Source organism: Zingiber officinale, chromosome 6A (genome assembly GCF_018446385.1).
Source record: "Zingiber officinale cultivar Zhangliang chromosome 6A, Zo_v1.1, whole genome shotgun sequence".
Lineage (NCBI taxonomy): Eukaryota > Viridiplantae > Streptophyta > Magnoliopsida > Zingiberales > Zingiberaceae > Zingiber > Zingiber officinale.
In genome coordinates, this window is record NC_055997.1 from 122,907,209 (window position 1) to 122,924,982 (window position 17,774).

The window sequence follows — 17,774 nt, forward strand, 5'->3', positions numbered from 1 at the left end:
TCTTGCCTTTGATCCGCCTCTTGACTTGGAAAGCTTCCAAGATCCTTCAAGAACTGGCGATCTGATCTTTGAGAGCGCTGTGGAGGAGCTGGCGAGTAATCTGGAGTGAATCGGAGAAGCGATACCGCAGCCATCACACGCCTGCAGCTATAAACGACGCCAACGGTCGGATCCCGATCGATTCGAATATTCCCAATCGATCGGGGAGGCTTTGGATCGATCCACGGATCGATCCAGAGCGCCTCTGTGCTCTGGAAAAGCGCCTGGATCGATCCACGGATCGATCCAGCGCTTATCGCGCGAAGCAGCCGCGTCCCAATCGATCCACTGATCGATTGGGACCTCTGGATCGATCCACGGATCGATCCAGAGGCTCTCTGTTCGCTGGGACAGGTCTGGATCGATCCACTGATCGATCCAGAGCCTGGATCGATCCACTGATCGATCCAGCACTTGATTTTTGTCCAAAACCAAGTCCCAAACCTCCCAAACCAACATCCGGTCAACCTTGACCTGTTGGTATGTCATGCCTAGCATCTAGTCACTCCCTTGACCTGCTAGGACTCCCTTACCAAGTGTCCGGTCAATCCCTTTGACCCACTTGGACTTTTCTCTGTGCCAAGTATCCGGTCAATCCCTTTGACCTACTTGGACTTTTCTTTCATGCCAAGTATCCAGTCAATCCTTTGACCTACTTGGACTTCCCAGCACCAGATGTCCGATCATCCTTGATCCATCTGGATTTTCCCTTGCCTGGCTTCACTCACCAGGACTTTCACCTAGCTTCACTCACTAGGGTTTTCCATCTGCCTAGCTTCACTCACTAGGACTTTCACCTGGCTTCACTCACCAGGATTTCCATCTGCCTGGCTTCACTCACCAGGACTTTTCTTCTGCCTGGCTTCACTCACCAGGACTTTCATACTGCCTAGCTTCACTCACTAGGTCTTTCATTTTGCCTAACATCCCAGTTAGGACTTCCCAGTCAAGTATCCAGTCAACCTTGACTTACTTGACTCTTCTTCAATCAATATCTTATTGTCAAACATCTAAACCCAAACCAAGACTCAGCTTGGTTACCCAGGTCAACCTTGACCTGAGGGATATTGCACCAACACTTTCATCTTCCTTCATTAATGGAGGTAGAGGAAGAGTCATCTTTCTCTATAAAAGAGCGTCCAAGGCAATTGGTGCAAGAAAAGAAAGAGGGGTGCATGCATCAGGAAAAGGTTGCTGCATTGTGTACACAAATGAGATCGAAGCACAACAGAAGTATTTCAGAATTCTGCTGAGCCTGAAACGGTGTGTCTTGTAGAGAAGAAGAACATTCGAGGCTTGGGATTTGGTTCGTGGAATCATAAAAAGCTTCTGATTCGTTCGTGATCATTCTTCTTACAGCAAGTTATTCTTTGATATCTTCTCTGATCTTCTTCTCCGAGCATCACTGTGAGTTTTTTCGTTTTATATAAAAAGTGAAGATCAAGATCTACTACGGGAGATCACTGTGAGTTTTACCGTTTTTGTATTTATATATTTTTCACGCTTTAGAACTATCAATAATGATATTAGAGCATTAGTTCTAAAAATCCATGAAACTTACCCCTATGTCGGGAGATCATTGCTTGCCGAGGGTAACATCTTAAAAGAGGGATGTTGTCAGCAACAACGTCGCTCACCAGTAGAAACATGGTTGTTGTGAATAGTGCTACGTCGAGTAGTAATAGCATCGCGATTTCCATCAAGTTGGGATTCGCATGGTGGAAGCTCGTTGGCGAAGTTTTTTTGGAGACCAGCGAGAGCATCCCGGTTGGCCGGGGATGAGGTTGTGGCTGCCAATGCGGTTGTGGGTTGCCTCTCATTGTTTCTGTGCAAGCATACACCGACGATTATGTTGGGCCAAGGACAACCAGTGTCGGAAAGGGCCGATAACTGCCCCAAGATGCCGACGATTGATTGCTATTGTCAACGACTGCGTTCGTCACGGTTCGTGAAAGCATGTGGCGAAAGCGACGAAGAAGACAAAAGGTTTCTTCATGCATACAGAGTAATTAAAGTTTTTTTATAATAAAAAAATAGAAAAAGTTATCTGCATGCACATTTTCTTTATAAAATCAAAAAGTAAAAAATAGAAAAGAAAAATAACATATAATATATATTATTTAATGGTTTATTGAATCATATCTGTTTTTATCCAAATCAAATCGTAGGATTAGATTTTTGACCCAAGTCTAGTTTAAACTATTAGTTGATTTAACTAGATCAGTTTTGGTTCAATAAGATCTAGTTCTAGTTTAAATCATTGGTTGATTTGATCAAACCATTTTGGCTCAATTATACCTCAGTCTGGTACAAACCATTAGTTGGTTTAACCAAACCGATTTGATCCTAACTAGAATGAATTGGGCTTGGGCCAAATATGATTAAATGATCAGATTTATTCTATCGGGTTAGATTTGATCAAACAGATTAGATTTGATTTAATGAGTTAGACTTAAACCAATGAGCATTGGTTTAATCAAACGAACCAGAATTTGATCAATAAGTCTGAGATTGACTTAAATGGACTTAGATTAAACAATAACAGAACATAGGTACAGAAGATCTCTGTTCAATTAGATTAGTTCTAACAAGGACTTAGACAGAGCTCAGGATTTGGATTCCCAATCGACCGATCAAATGAGTCAGTCAATTTAGACTCTTGAAAATCAAGATGATTTATTTCTCTTGATTAATAATGTTGGTTCTATACTTATATAAATTGAATTAAACTGATTTTGTATTGGTTAGTTAGTTTTATACTGACTTATTTAATTTTAATTTATAGATGACATGGATGATTATCAGTCCTGGAAACTCAAACAGGAAGAGTTCCCAATCCTGGATAATTACACGACATGAGCGTTGATTCTTTCACTGCCAGAGAATCCAAAGGTGGTAGCACACCAGATATGGAGGCTCTCTAAAGGAAGAATCTTATATGCATAGTTGTGTGTGGAATTACTTCACCATGAGTTCCCAAAGGAAGATCTTGAAGAATTTGAGAAGCATCTCGAGGAGGATCTTGAAGAATCTGAGGAGGATTCTAAAGAAGTTTCGATGATAGATTAAATTGAAAATCTTGAAGTTGGTCTATCTGAGATTACCTCAAATGAGTCCAGGTTGAAGGAGATTATGTTGGCCACTGCACTAGTCTGTCTTAGTGGGAGTAGTGTTAGCCTATCTAGTTTGTTAAAGTTCGGTTATTGTTATTGTCATTATGTGTGAACAGTATTAGTCTATTTAGTTCATGTCAATTTGTTACTGCTAGTCATGAGTTAACCGATTAACAACAGGTCCAGGCAGTTATTTGTTCCCTTCCAGATTCTTAGGAGACCATAAAACAGACCCTAACTTATAGTGAGAGTATTAAGACTTTCATTGACATCTCATGCCATGTAGAATTGGAGGTGGATAGAGTTGAATCCACAAGGATTTTTGGACAGCTTATGTGGCTATTGGTTCTGTTGGATCATCTGGATCCAAGAAAAAGAAATGGTTCAAGAAGGGGAAGGGAAAGAAGAAAGAAGTTGCTGTTGTGGGACAAAGTCCAATCAAGAAGAAAGGAAAGAAGACTAGATTGAAACAATGCAAATGTGTCTTCTTTTCCTGAGCATTTTGTTGCTAGTTCAGTGTTGTTAGTTGATTCTTATCCTTTGTGGATTATAGATTCGGGAGCAACCAACTACATAGCTCGGGAGTGAGTTACATTTATAGAGTACCAATGGGTACTAACTGGCAACAAATGGATCTATGCAGGAAATAATACAAAGGAGTCTGTCTTTACAAATTCAACCTCCGTAGTGGTAGTATCTTGTTTTTACATGATGTCCTGTATGCTTTTGAAATTCAACGGAATCTTGTTTCCATTACAGGTCTTCTTGATTTAGGGTATTGTATTAATTTTTATACCCGGAGTGTTGAACTTAAGATTGACTTAGTGTCAATCGGATATGGTTTTTATTAAATGGTTTTAAGGTTCTTGATGTAGAACTAGATATCAATTATGCTATTGAGGGTTGTTTTCAAACATTGCTCTAACTAGTAATGCAGATGATGCAGTGATGATGAAGGGTCTTACCTTGCTGCCACGGTGGAGGTCAAAGGAGGTTAAAGTCAAGGTGGTCAACGAGTAGATGGCATAGGCCGATCAAACGAAGCATGCCCCGACCGGGGATAAGGCTCTGACTTGTCGACGTCTTCAACATGGGAAACGATTAAACAACTGACGCTTAAAGGAGACAATATACACAAGCCGAGCCCCTGCTCAGCCAAACAACATAGCTTAATGTGCAAAATTCAACATCGGCCAAGTGGCTACCCCGCTCGGCCTGGTATCAGCTTCGAAAATAACAAAGTAGACCTTTGATCGAGCAGACACACACTGAGGGATGACGAGGTTCTGGCCGACCAGACGGGGCACCATGGCGGCTGAATTTCGACCGAGCGACGAACCTGCTCGGTCTAACAGTACACTCCTGATATCCAGTAATATTCTTTTGGGAGTTGGTGTCGTCGACACCGGGCATAGACTACCAGAAGATCGTACGACGGAAGCTTCCACTATCACTCCAGAGATATGCTCAGTCTGTTACGGTACGGTAGAGACACTTTACTGATAGGTCTTTTCAGGAAAAACTTTGAAAAGCGTGCTCACCTTGGGAAGCATGCACGCATGCTACCAGAGCTCTATATAAATGGGGGTCCAAGCAATGACGGAGTTATGTGATATTCATTGTTTGCGCTACAGTCTTCTTGTTGTTTCGCCTTATTCCTCATCGCCAATAACTGACTTGAGCGTCGGAAGGCCAATTCCGGGGACCCCTTCCTTGGTTTGGCCCTGACGTAGTTTGTGTTACAAGTCCGAGCGGAGTCCACAGGAGGTCAGCATGAGCGCCACATCCCCAGCTTTCAGTCTCTTCAACCTTCGGACAATATCATATTTGGCGTCGTCTGTGGGACTTGTTTGATCGGCTGCCCTATGACGGTCGACATCAATGAACCGACTAGTTTCACTAACTCATTAACTGCCTGGTTCTCCGATCGGGAGATCTTCTATATAAGGACCTCTTGGAAGTTGGTCTTCAGCTTCTCGAAAGCCTCTGCATAGAGCCGGAGTCGGGCATTGCTTATTTCGAATGTTTTGTCTAGTTGTTGAGCGGCAAGTTGTGAGTCCGAGTAGATGAGGACTTTAACTGCTCCTACATGACGAGCTGTCTGCAGGTCGGCTATCAACGCCTCATACTCGGCTTCATTATTAGTGGTTCGGTAGTCCAGCTGAACAGAAAGCTGCATCCGGTCTTCCCTTGGTGAGATAATCAGTATGCCGATTCCGCTGCCCTGCCGAGTGGACGAGCTATCCACATATATTTTCCATGTTACCGCCAACTCGTCACTCTAGACTTCTATGATGAAATCCGTCAAGGCCTGAGCCTTGATTGCCGCTCGAGGTTGATACTGAATATCGAATTCGCTTAGCTCGATCATCCATTTGATTATCCTTCCTGATACTTCAGGGTTGAGAAGGACTCATCCCAGGGCGCTGTTAGTTAGTACGATGATTGTGTGCACTAGGAAGTACGGACAAAGCCTCCGAGCGGCAAGAATCAAAGCATATGCTAATTTTTTGAGACCGGTGTAGCGAGACTCTGCATCCTTCAATATATGACTTAAAAAATATACAGGCTGCTGCTCTTGGCCGTTCTGCCTAATCAGAGCCGATCCAATGCCATGTTCGTTGGATGACAGATAAATCCAAAGTAGCTTACCAACAATCAACTTGGTCAATACATGCAAGGAGTTCAGATATTCCTTGAGCTCTTCCAATACCCAGTCACATTCGGCGTCCCATTGGAATTTTGTGACTCGATGAAGCACCTTGAAAAATGGTAGGCTCCAGTCGGATGACTTGGATATGAACCTGGGCAGTGCCATGATCTGACCGGTTAGTTGTTGAGTTTCCTTCAAGTTCTGAGACGGCGATATGTCTTGCAAAGTTTTGACCTTGATTGGATTGGCTTCGATGTTGCGCTCGGTGACGAGGTAGCCCCAAGAAGTAGTTACTCTTTACGCCGAACAGAAACTTGCTGGGGTTTAGTTTTATCACATATGTCCTCAACATCTAGCAAGTTTCGTTGATATCTTTGCATAGGTCAGTAGCTCGGAGGGATTTAATTAGTATGTCGTCGACGTATACCTCCATATTACAGCCAATCTGCCGTCGGAATACCTTGTTCATCAGCCTCTGGTAAGTGGCTCTGACGTTCTTGAGTCCGAACGACATGACGTTGTAGCAGTATGTTCCGTCGACCGTAATGAAGCTGACATTCTCCTGTTCTTCAAGGGCCGCTTGCCAAAATATAGGAAGACGTCCGGGTGGGCGACTTCTGGGCGACTTCTGCATAGTCAACCCCGCGTGGCCAACGCCACATTGCGCTCAGCTTCTTGGTAGGTCTTCAAGATCGTTCAGGAGGCCTCCAGCTCATCCTTGGTGGTGGCCAGTGCAGTATCCTTGGAGGCGAGTTGGTCGTGAAGGGTCGTTTCTTCGATCGATCAGCTGTTCTGCTCGGCGACCAGGAAGTCCTCAGCTTCGTTCAGTTTTTGGGCGAGAGCTCGAGCCTCCTTATTCTTCAACTCGAGGACTTCGATGGCTCGATTCTTCCTTGCATTGGCCGACTCGATTTTATTGTCGAAGGTGGTGACCTGTTTATTGAGCCGAGCCACAAGAGTGGCCTGCCCAAAGCTCTTTTCCCGTTCGGCCTCGAGCAGTTTGTTGCTCTTCACCATATCAGATCAAAGTTTGGCTACCTCGACGTTTGTTTGTTCTTGAGCGGAGGAGGAATGGAGGATTGACCGCTCAACGCCTTCATTTGCTTTACTTCCTCCTCCAAAAATGCGAGCCTTTGGCACATGGCCAGACTCTCCACCCAGTACTGCAAACAACAAGCGAATATAAGCGCCGATTGGGAGTAAATTATGCAAATGTAAAACTTATCCCAGTAGACATCTGGGTGTGGTTGTCCGCGATTGCCTCGGAGGCATCACCGCCGCACGGGCCCGGGTGTCTTCCCATATTTTGGCAAGCGGCCCTTGGATGATGATCTGGTGCTCCGGAGCTCGAGACTCGGCGTTGGATTCATGCCATTCCTCGGTCGGCAGATGCAGAATCGTCGTAATGTGGCGTTGGTCGCTCAGGGCCGACTGTGCAGAAGTCGCCCGCTTAGACAACCATCTCGAAGAAGCCGACCGGATGCTCGACTTCTTGGTCTTCGATCTTGGTGGCAGGAAGGCGGTGGCGTGCAGATCGTCCCCTGAGGCAGACCGGATAGGGAGGGCGTCTGATATGATGACTCGGGCGCAGCGGGCTCTTGGACATGAGCGGGGGTCGATGTGTCCACCCGTTTGGCGGAGCACACCCCCGAAGTGGCAGAGTGCGATGAAGGCTTTGCCCAATGCCTTTTGCGCCTGATCAGTGGCTCAATTGAGGAGGTTAAGCCTGAAGCCCCCTCAACTTCGACGACCGATTGCCGTTCAGAAGGCTAGGAGCCACTGGTCGCTCCACCACTTGCTAGAGCGGGAGCTGCCTCGCTCTCGTCCTGCCGCTCCTCTTGTGAGCCGATCGACTGGAGGCCTCGGTCCCCTAGTTCTTCGACAGCAGTCATGTTGATCGCGATGTCTGCGAGCTTTGCCTTGTCGGTCAGACGTGCGTACAACATGACTTCGGCTGCGCGAAAGAAAGAAAAATCAGTTAAAATCAAATAAAGGAGTAAAGTGATCGCATACCTAGGCTGAATGGAAGCCGGGTGCGGATCGGACTCAGGCCGAAGATATACAAGACACCCTCCATCTGCAGCTTGTGGATGTCGTATTTCTGACCAACCAATATTGAGGCTACGTTGAGGTAGTCCGATAGGCTCTTGTACTTCTTCAATGGAGGTTGGGTCGCCACGTCGAGCTGCCAGTTTGTTAGGAAGTCTGGCCACTCGGGAAAGCTCAAAAAAAAGTAGTACTCCTTATAGTGTTTATTGGAAGTCGACATTTTATCAAAAAAAACCAAGTCCACTCGGGCTTGGAAAAGAAAGGTCCTCAGCTCGGACGACTTGGGATAATAAAAGTAATGGAAGAGCTGGGGAGTGAGTAGAATGCCGTGCAGGCGAAAAAGTGTTGGTTGCTACTCGGAAAACCTAGAGATTCCACTGTACAAAAATTTTGTACAAAGGTCTGAACCTTTTCCTAGCTACCATGTGTTCTTTTAAATTAAATTTTGGATCGCCTGCGGAACTTAACACGTTTGATCCAAAACTTAATCTATTCGTTCTTTTAGGTTTTGACTTGGGTCTCCTGCGAAACTTAACACGTTCGACCCAAATCACCTTAAGTTATTAATTCCATTAAATATTAATTTCCATAATTGGTTCCCAGTACTGACGTGGCGAGGCACATGACCTTCTTGGATATGGGAGCAACCACCACCGACTAGACAAAACCTTTTATGGAAAGCTAATATTTAATTTCCTAAAATAACTTTAGGTTAACCGAAAAGAACAATCAAATCACAAGGGAAAAAAAAATAAAAGAACACAACATCGAAAAACATATTCGAAATACTAGAATCGCATGCCTCTTGTATTTGGTATTATTTCCAAAAATAACTAGTATGATGCGGAAAGAAAAATTACTAGTTATACCTTTTAGAAAGACCTCTTGATCTTCTACTGTATTCCTTTTCTAACCTCGGACATTGTATGGGCAACGATCTTCCGAGATGAGAAACCACCAAAGCACCTTCTTTTCCTTTCTTCAAATTTCGGCCAAGCACAAAGCTTCCAAAAGATGAAGATCTTTTCCACCGACCAAGCTCCAAGGGATGTAAGCTTTCTCTCCTTCTTCCTCAAGCTAGATCCGGCCACCAATTAAAACTCAATGAGCATGAAGAGGTTCGGCCACAAAGAGAAGAAGAAGAGAAGAAGAAAGGGCCGGCCACACCACTAAGGAAAAGAGGGAGAAAAATAGAATAGAGTCCTTGACCTTGAAGCCTCCTCTACCCCCTCATTTATAATCCTTGGTCTTGGCAAATAAGGAAAATTAAATAAAAACTTCCTTAATTCTTTTGCCATTGAAAAGGAAAATTTATTTAATTAAAAACAATTTTTCTTTTCAATTTTGCAATGGCCGGCGACACCAAGAAATCTCCAAGCAAATAAAATTTTAAACACCAATTAAAACTTCCTTATTTGCTTCCTGAAATTTATAAAAATTTCTCAATAATTTTTATCCCTATTGGTTTATAAAAAGGAAATTTAATAAATTAAAATCTTTCTTTTAAACATGTGGATAAAAAGAAAGTTATCTCTATAAATTAAAATCTCTTTTAATCTACAAATAAGGAAAGATATCAAATCTTTTCTTAATCTTTTGTAGAAACTTATAAAAGAGAATATTTAATTTTAAACTCTCTTTTAAATTATGAATATGATTAAAAAGGAAAGTTTTCTTAAAATTTAAAATCCTCCTTTAATAAACAAATAAGGAAAGATTTTAAATTTTAAACTCTCTTTTAAACATGTAGATGATTTACAAATAAGGAAAGTTTTTACCAAAAATTAAAACCATCCTTTTAAACTACAAATAAGGAAAGAGATTAATCTCTTCTCTTAATCTTTTGTAGAAAGCTATAAAAGGAAATTTTTAATTTTTAAACTCTCTTTTAAAATTATGATATCCACATAAGAAATAATTTTAATAAAAATCCTTTTTAATATTCTAGTGGTCGGCCACCTAAGCTTGGGACCCAAGCTTTGGCCGGCCACCTACATGACTCATCCGCTTGATCTTGGCCTGCCCTAGCTTGGGTTCCAAGCTAGCTTGGCTGGCCCCATTGGATGGGTAAGAAGGTGGGTATGCGGTGGGTATAAATCTCTATATACTAGAGGCTACGATAGGGACCGAGAGGAGGAATTGGTTTTGGTCTCCCGATGAAATTAAACATCCCGTGTTCGCCCCGAACACACAACTTAATTTCATCAATAATAATTCATTCCACTAAAGAACTATTATTGAACTACCGCACCAATCCCAAATTACATTTTGGGTTCCTTCTTATTATGAGTGTGTTAGTCTCCCTGTGTTTAAGATAACAAATGTCCACTAATTAAGTAAGTTACTGACAATTCACTTAATTAATATCTAGCTCCAAGAGTAGTACCACTCAACTTCATCGTCATGTCGGACTAAGTCCACCTGCAGGGTTTAACATGACAATCCTTATGAGTTCCTCTTGGGGACATTCTCAACCTAGATTACTAGGACACAGTTTCCTTCTATAATCAACAACACACACTATAAGTGATATCATTTCCCAACTTATCGGGCTTATTGATTTATCGAACTAAATCTCACCCATTGATAAATTAAAGAAATAAATATCAAATATATGTGCTTGTTATTATATTAGGATTAAGAGCACACACTTCCATAATAACTGAGGTCTTTGCTTCTTTATAAAGTCAGTATAAAAGAAACGACCTCTAATGGTCCTACTCAATACACTCTTAGTGTACTAGTGTAATTATATAGTTAAGATAAACTAACATCTAATTACACTACGACCTTCCAATGGTTTGTTCCTTTCCATCATGGTCGTGAGCTACTGTTTATAATTTATAAGGTACTGATAACATGATCTTCTGTGTGTGACACCACACACCATGTTATCTACAATATAAATTAATTGAACAGCTATATTTATCACAAATGTAGTTATTTGACCAATGTGATTCTTATTTCTAGATAAATGGTTTATACCAAAAGCTAGGCTTTTAGTATACATCCTAACAAAAAGAACAACCACCCCACATAGCAACCGAAAGGAGTTCGGTACTAGCTGACAGAGGAAGACTTGGAAATATTTACACACGGAAGAAAAGAAGAGGTGGATGGGAAACCGCAGACCAATTGTAAAATGATTTCAAAAGAAGGTGATACAGCCGGGTGGCGGAGAATATGGCTGATCAGAAGGTGAAGGAAGGATAACTTCGTATTCGGGAGGAGGGTCGAAAGCAGTTTTCAGACTCTCAGCGTCATCGGCATCGAACCGGTATCGGTAGAAGTGTACCAGAGCCCCGGGATGCCGGCAGGAGCCTGCGATGAACTTGTCATGGAAAAATGAGAAAGTAAGAGAAGGAATAAAATGGTGGAATGGTCGCTGGAACACAGACGTCGAAAAAGATGAAGACGAGGAAACACATAAGTCGGAAGATGCGAAAGCAAAAGGTCAACGGAGGGAGCTTACTAAAAATGGGTCGCCCGTGAAACAACGAAGGAAGAAAAATCGTCGGAGAACAAGGGCGGAAGGTCACCGAAGGTCGAAGGGTGCATAGGAGTAGAGAAGGACTGTCGCCGGAAGCACTTGAAGATGGCACAGTGTTGAGGAGGAACGTGATGCGATGGGCTTATAAGCCTTGGGGTCGGCCGATCGGAGCCGCCCGATCTAGGTCGTAGGAATCTAGGCCGAGATCTGACCGTTGAATTTAAACCGCCAAACGCCACATCGGTAGCTTGTCACGTCAGGCGTGCGCGCGGTAGTGGGCAGGACACGCAGCATATCACCATAGGTTGGCATTTAATAATGGCATGGAACCGCGCTCAGCCTTACTACACAGAGATTTGCATGATTTCTCAGAAATTTGGGTGATGTAAGCCTTGCTCGCGCTCGCCCAAGACAACCCAAGAAAAGATTGCACAAGTACAAACCTTCATCGCATCGATCGGATTGAGGGAGCATACCTACGGTTGAACGACAAGCTTCAACAGGCCGATCGACAAGGAACGGTCGCATCCCAATCAGAAACCACATAGTATCGAAGGACGATCGAGAGGAAATCTTCTCAGACAATTGTCCAGTCAGTCGGACTTACAACCTCCTTCGACTAGACTTGAGGAGGAGGTTTGTGATGCAGTGATGATAAAGGGCCCCACTCTGCTGCCATGATGGAGGGCAAAGGAGGTTAAAGTCAAGGCGGCCAACGAGTAGATGGCATCGACCGGTCGGACAAAGCATGCCCTGACCGGGGATAAGGCTCCGACTCACCGACATCTTTGACACAGGGAGCAATTAAACAACCGTCGCTCAAAGGAGATAATGTGCAGAAGCCGAGCCCCCGCTCGGCCAAACAACATAGCTTAATGTGCAGAATTCAACTTCGGCCGAGTGGCTACCCCGCTCGGCTTGGTATCAGCTTCGACAATAACAAAGTAGACGTTCGGTCGAGCAGACACACATTGAGGGATTATGAGGTTCTGTTCAATCAGGCGGGGCACCAGGGCAGTGGAATTTTGGTCGAGCGGCGAACCCGCTCGGCCTAACAGTACACTCCTGATATCCAGTAATATCCTTTTGGGAATTGGTGTCGCCGACATTAGGCATGGACTACCAGAAGATCGCACGACGAAAGCTTTTACTATCACTTCAGAGATATGCTCGGGTCGTTAAGGTACTGTGTCGGGACACTTTACTGGCAGGTCTTTTTAGGAAAAGCTTTGAGAAGTGTGCTCACCTTGTGAAGCGTGTACGCACGCTACCGAAGCTCTATGTAAAGGGGGGGTCCAAGCAATGGTGGAGGTATGTGATATTCACTGTTTGCGCTACAGTCTTCTTGTTGCTCCGCCTTATTCCTCATCGCCGGTGACTGACTTGAGCATCGGAGGGCCAACGCTGGGGACCCCTTCCCTGGCTTGGCACTGACGTAGTTTGTATTGTAGGTCCAAGCGGAGTCCACAGGAGGTCAGCGTGAGCGCCACATCTCCATCTTTTCATCTCTTCGACTTTCAGACAGGATCAATAGATATAACTAATGAGATTTGACATATTAGATTAGGACACATAGGACAAGAATGTATGAATTGGTTGGCTAGAGAGGGTCTATTGCACACTCGGGCTAAGATTCACTTGTCTATATGTGAGCATTGTTTTCCTGGAAAAGCTACTAGAAAACCATTTAGTAAGACTATAAGAGCTGAATCGTCATTGCAATTAATTCATTAGAATATTTGTGATCCAATGAATGTGAAGGCTAGATATTGAGCTTCCTATTTCATTACATTATCGATGATTTCTCTTATTTTGGTCATGTGTATTTGATTTCTCATAAGTTTGAAGTATTAGATTGCTTTATTTGTTATGTGAACGAAGTTGAGAATCAAACGGAACATAAAGTTAAGACTTTACACACTGACCGTGGAAGGGAATATTTGTTTGATATGTTCAAGATAATATGTAATGACAGAAGAATAATTAGACAGCTGATAATCCCTGAAACTCCACAGCAAAATAGGATTGCTGAAAGAGGAAATAAAACTCTTCTAGATATGGTTAGGTCTATGATGGTGCAAGGTAATTTGTCGATCTCCTATTGGGGAGATGCATTATTAGTTGTGGCCTATATACTTAATAAAGTACTTTCAAAGTCAATTCCATCCACCCCATATGAACGTTGGATAGGTAAAAAAATCATATTTAAGTAATCTGAGACCCTGGGGGTCAACTACTTATGTTCATGATATTTCTCACGAGTATGAAAAATTGAGACTTAGGGGTAAGAAATGTATCTTTATTAGATATCGTGAGACCTCTAAAGATTATGTTTTCATAGGTGAGCAACTAAATGAAACCATCTTCAAAATAAATTCAAGAGATGCGACTTTTTTTAAAACATAGTTCTCAACCAAAGGTGATGTTGATAAAAGTGTTCCTTTTTTTAGGAAGATGAGATATTATCAACAAGAGAGGTGTCAAAAGAAATGCCTAAGTCTAGTTAACTTAGTGGGAGTGATTTGCCAAGTCATAAGTTGACTTCTCAACAACCCAACTTACAAAGAAGTGTTTGTAAGATTAAATCTCAAAAATGGTTTGATATTGAAAATAAGGCATTAATAGCACTCTCAATTGACGCAATGAACCTCGAACGGTTGAGGAAGCATAAAGATGCTCAATTACAGAAAAAAAAGGTAAGTTGCAATGGATGAGGAAATGAAGTCATTTAGAAAGAATTAAGTTTGAGATTTAGTCAATTTTCCTCTGAGTCGAAGGGCTATTGGGAATAAGTCGATTCTCAAAATTAAGAGGAAAACGGATGAATTGATTAATCAATACAAAGCTCGACTAGTTGCAAAAAGATATACCCAAATGAAGGGTATTATTTTTGAAGAGAAATTGAGTACATCTTAGGAGTGAAGATCATGAAAGATCAATCAAAAAGACTTTTAGGTTTGTCTCAAGAGGCTTATATCACTAAGATGCTATAATATTTCAATATCTCGAATGACAACATTGTATCCCAAGACTCCTAACGAAATAGCAGGAAAAAAAATTATATGTCAGTGCTATTGGTAGTTTGATATGCACTATGTTGTGTACTCTTCCTACTATAAGTTATGTTGTTAGCTTAGTTTGTCATTTCCAGTTAAACCCAGGATTGAGACACTGGAAAGCGACGAAAATGATATTAAAATACCTCAAAAAAGAACAACAGATTATTGTATTTATTTCCAAAGATCTATGATGAGCCTGAAGGGTTATACAGATGTAAATTGGGCAGGAGACATTGATGACAAAAAATTCACATCTGGCTATATCTTCTTGTTAAATGGTGGCGCCGTCTCATGGAATAGCAAGAAGCAGACTTATGTAGCCTTGTAGACAATGGAAGCTGTGTGGCTTGGCTTGTGTAGTCTTATCGATAATAGAAGCTATATGGCTTGGCTTGTGTAGCCTTGTCGACAATGGAAGCTGTGTGGCTAGTGCATCAGTTGTGCAATAATCTATTTGGTTGAAAAGGTTCTTGAAGTATTTGAAAATTGTTGATGATAATGAGAGTTCTGTAACAGTGTACTGTGATAGTCAAGCTGAGGATCCTAAATATCACAACAAAGGCAAGCATATAAAAATTAAGTATAATTTTGTAAGGGATATTGTGGATAAGAAAATAATAATTCTTGAGTATATCCCTACACATACTATGCTTACAGATCTTTTTACTAAGTCATTGACTAAAGAGTCATTTCAAGGATATGGGAAGTCTTTGTGGCTTCATAAAATGTAACATGTTGTAAAATATCATAATCTATTCAGTGTATATGTTGTTATATTTTGGATTAAAGTATCGATGAGCATGTTGCTAGGTTGAGATTGGTCTACTCATATGGACAATCATCTCTATTTATTAAGTATAAATAGAGGTGAGACCGTTACTTATGGGATAACTTATATAGCTGTGAATAAAGACATACCTATAAGTTAAGGTTATCTTGATAATTATGTCAAGATGAAATCATTTATGTAATGATTAGAGTAAATATACCCATCATTTACTTAATATGTTTAAGGCCAGATTGGAATTTATATGTTGAATTCAGAATTAGACATAAAATTTGAGAAAAACATGCGTTCTTTTTAATGAAGAGAATAATATCGTAGCATGTTATTTATACCACATGTGCTATGGCGACAAGAAAAATAGTAGGAGAATGGATCCTTGCTTCTCTACTATGTGAAACCCTTGAGATTATAAGTTAATCCCAATTTTACTTTAAGTGACTATTTAGCTGTCTACTTAAAGTTATAATCAGTGTATGTTACTTTAGCATGTTTTCTATTGGCTATGGATGATTCAGAGGATAACTAGGAAAGTGATTGATTAGAATGAATAGATTCTAACTAAAAAGGAAGATTAAATATATTTACATCTTTTGATGTTATTCACTGGTCGACCCATTTCTGTTATGTATAGAAATAATTGTGAATATAGAATATGGAACATACTCTTGACATAATAGTCATTATGAGAGATTAGAGATGTTCATATTGATATAAATGAAGATTATTTAATCTAGTTAAAAAGCAAGACATTGATATCTCCAAGATAATGGTTGTGTGCCACTGAGAGATTAGATGTTTCCTAGATAATAGATATATACCACCAGGAGAGAGACTATGTGCCATTATGAGAATATCTCTGATTCATTCTATAGAGCAATTATGTAAGGTGTAACAATCTTCTTAGCGATTAATTGCTGAGTGTGCTTGCTGTCGCACAAACCATTTTCCCTAAAATATGGATTGGATGTTCTTATTTGATTTTTGTGACTAACTAGTTCTTATTTGGTCATTGTGACTAATTAGTGTTTTGTTATGGTCTTTGTGACTTGATTATAATATAGTCTATATAACTTATATAGTTTTTGTGACTAGTTAACCTTTAAGGATTGACTTGGACGAGTGAGAGATGTTGGTGTTAAAAAAGTGAAAGGGTGACTCTTCCCTTTTATCTTCCAACTCTTTCACTTTCCTCCATTAATGGAGGTAGAGGAAGAGTCATCTTCCTCTATAAAAGAGTGTCCAAGGCAATTGGTGCAAGAAAAGAAAGAGGGGTGCATGCATTAGGAAAAGGTTGCTACGTTGTGTACGCAAATGAGATCGAAGCACAACAGAAGTACTTCAGAATTCTGTCGAGATTGTGTGTCTTGCAGAGAAGAAGAACATCCGAGGCTTGAGATTTGGTTCGTGGAATCATGAAGAGCTTTCCAATTCGTTCGTGATCGTTCTTCCTACAGCAAGTTATTCTTCGATATCTTCTCCGATCTTCTTCTCCGAGTATCACTATGTGTTTTTTTGTTTTGTATGAAAAACAAAGATCAAGATCTATTATAGGAGATCACTATGAGTTTTACAATTTTTGTATTTATGTATTTTTGATGCTTTAGAACTATCAACACTCTCTGCATACATTCAAGATACAGTATTGTCATGCATGTTGTTTGTGTAGGACCGTTGCGGCCGGCTAGGAGGGAGTTGGATATCCTGCAAACACAAAAAGACAAACCCTCCTCGAACTCTTTAAGCTAACACTTGTATATATAAGGTAAGCCAATAAATTAAAAGCATAAAGAAAAAACGAGGCACAAACTATTTACTTGGTTACAACTGATGTGGTTGTTAATCCAAGGAAGATCAAACTCATTAAAAATCTCCTTCGGGCGGAGAAGCCTCGTACAACAATGAAGCGTAGAAAACAGAAGCTTAACTCTAAACTAAAGCGTACAAGCGTTGGAATTACAAGTAATGAGTTCGTTGGAAAGCTTCTGGACCAAGGCTATATTTATAGCCTTGGTCAGGGCGCCTGGAAGGGTTTCGGACGACCTGGGGGGGATAAAACTTATCCCCCAATGTTTAGATCGAGATAAATCTCGATCTGGTCAACTTTACTGGTCCGGGGCGCCCGGAAGGGTTCCGGGCGCCCCGGACCCTGAAAGTCAACAGAGTTGACTTTTTCGTCCGGGACCTCTGCTCCGTTTCAGTCCCGCCTCGGTCCGGGTCTTCCGCTCCGGATTCGCTTACTTGAGTGATCTCTGCCATCCGGAATAGGGCTTACCCGAACCCAACTTCCGGTCTTCTCGAGCATCCTTCCGCTCCGGCTTCTCGTCCCTCGGAATCGCCGCGTGTTTCCTTCTCGTCCACCAGCGTACTCATCCGCAGTCTTCGTCCCTCGGTCGCACCCCGTGCCGACCTTCTCGCTAGCTGCGTCTCTTGCTCCTCGAGCAATCTTCCGCTCCGGCTTTCGTCCCTCGGATCCACCGCACACTTCCTTCTCGTCCATCGGGGTACTCTGCAGCAGCATCTCGTCCTTCGGACGCACCGCGTGCCGTCCTTCTCGCTAGCTGTGTCTTCCGCTCGAGTATCTATG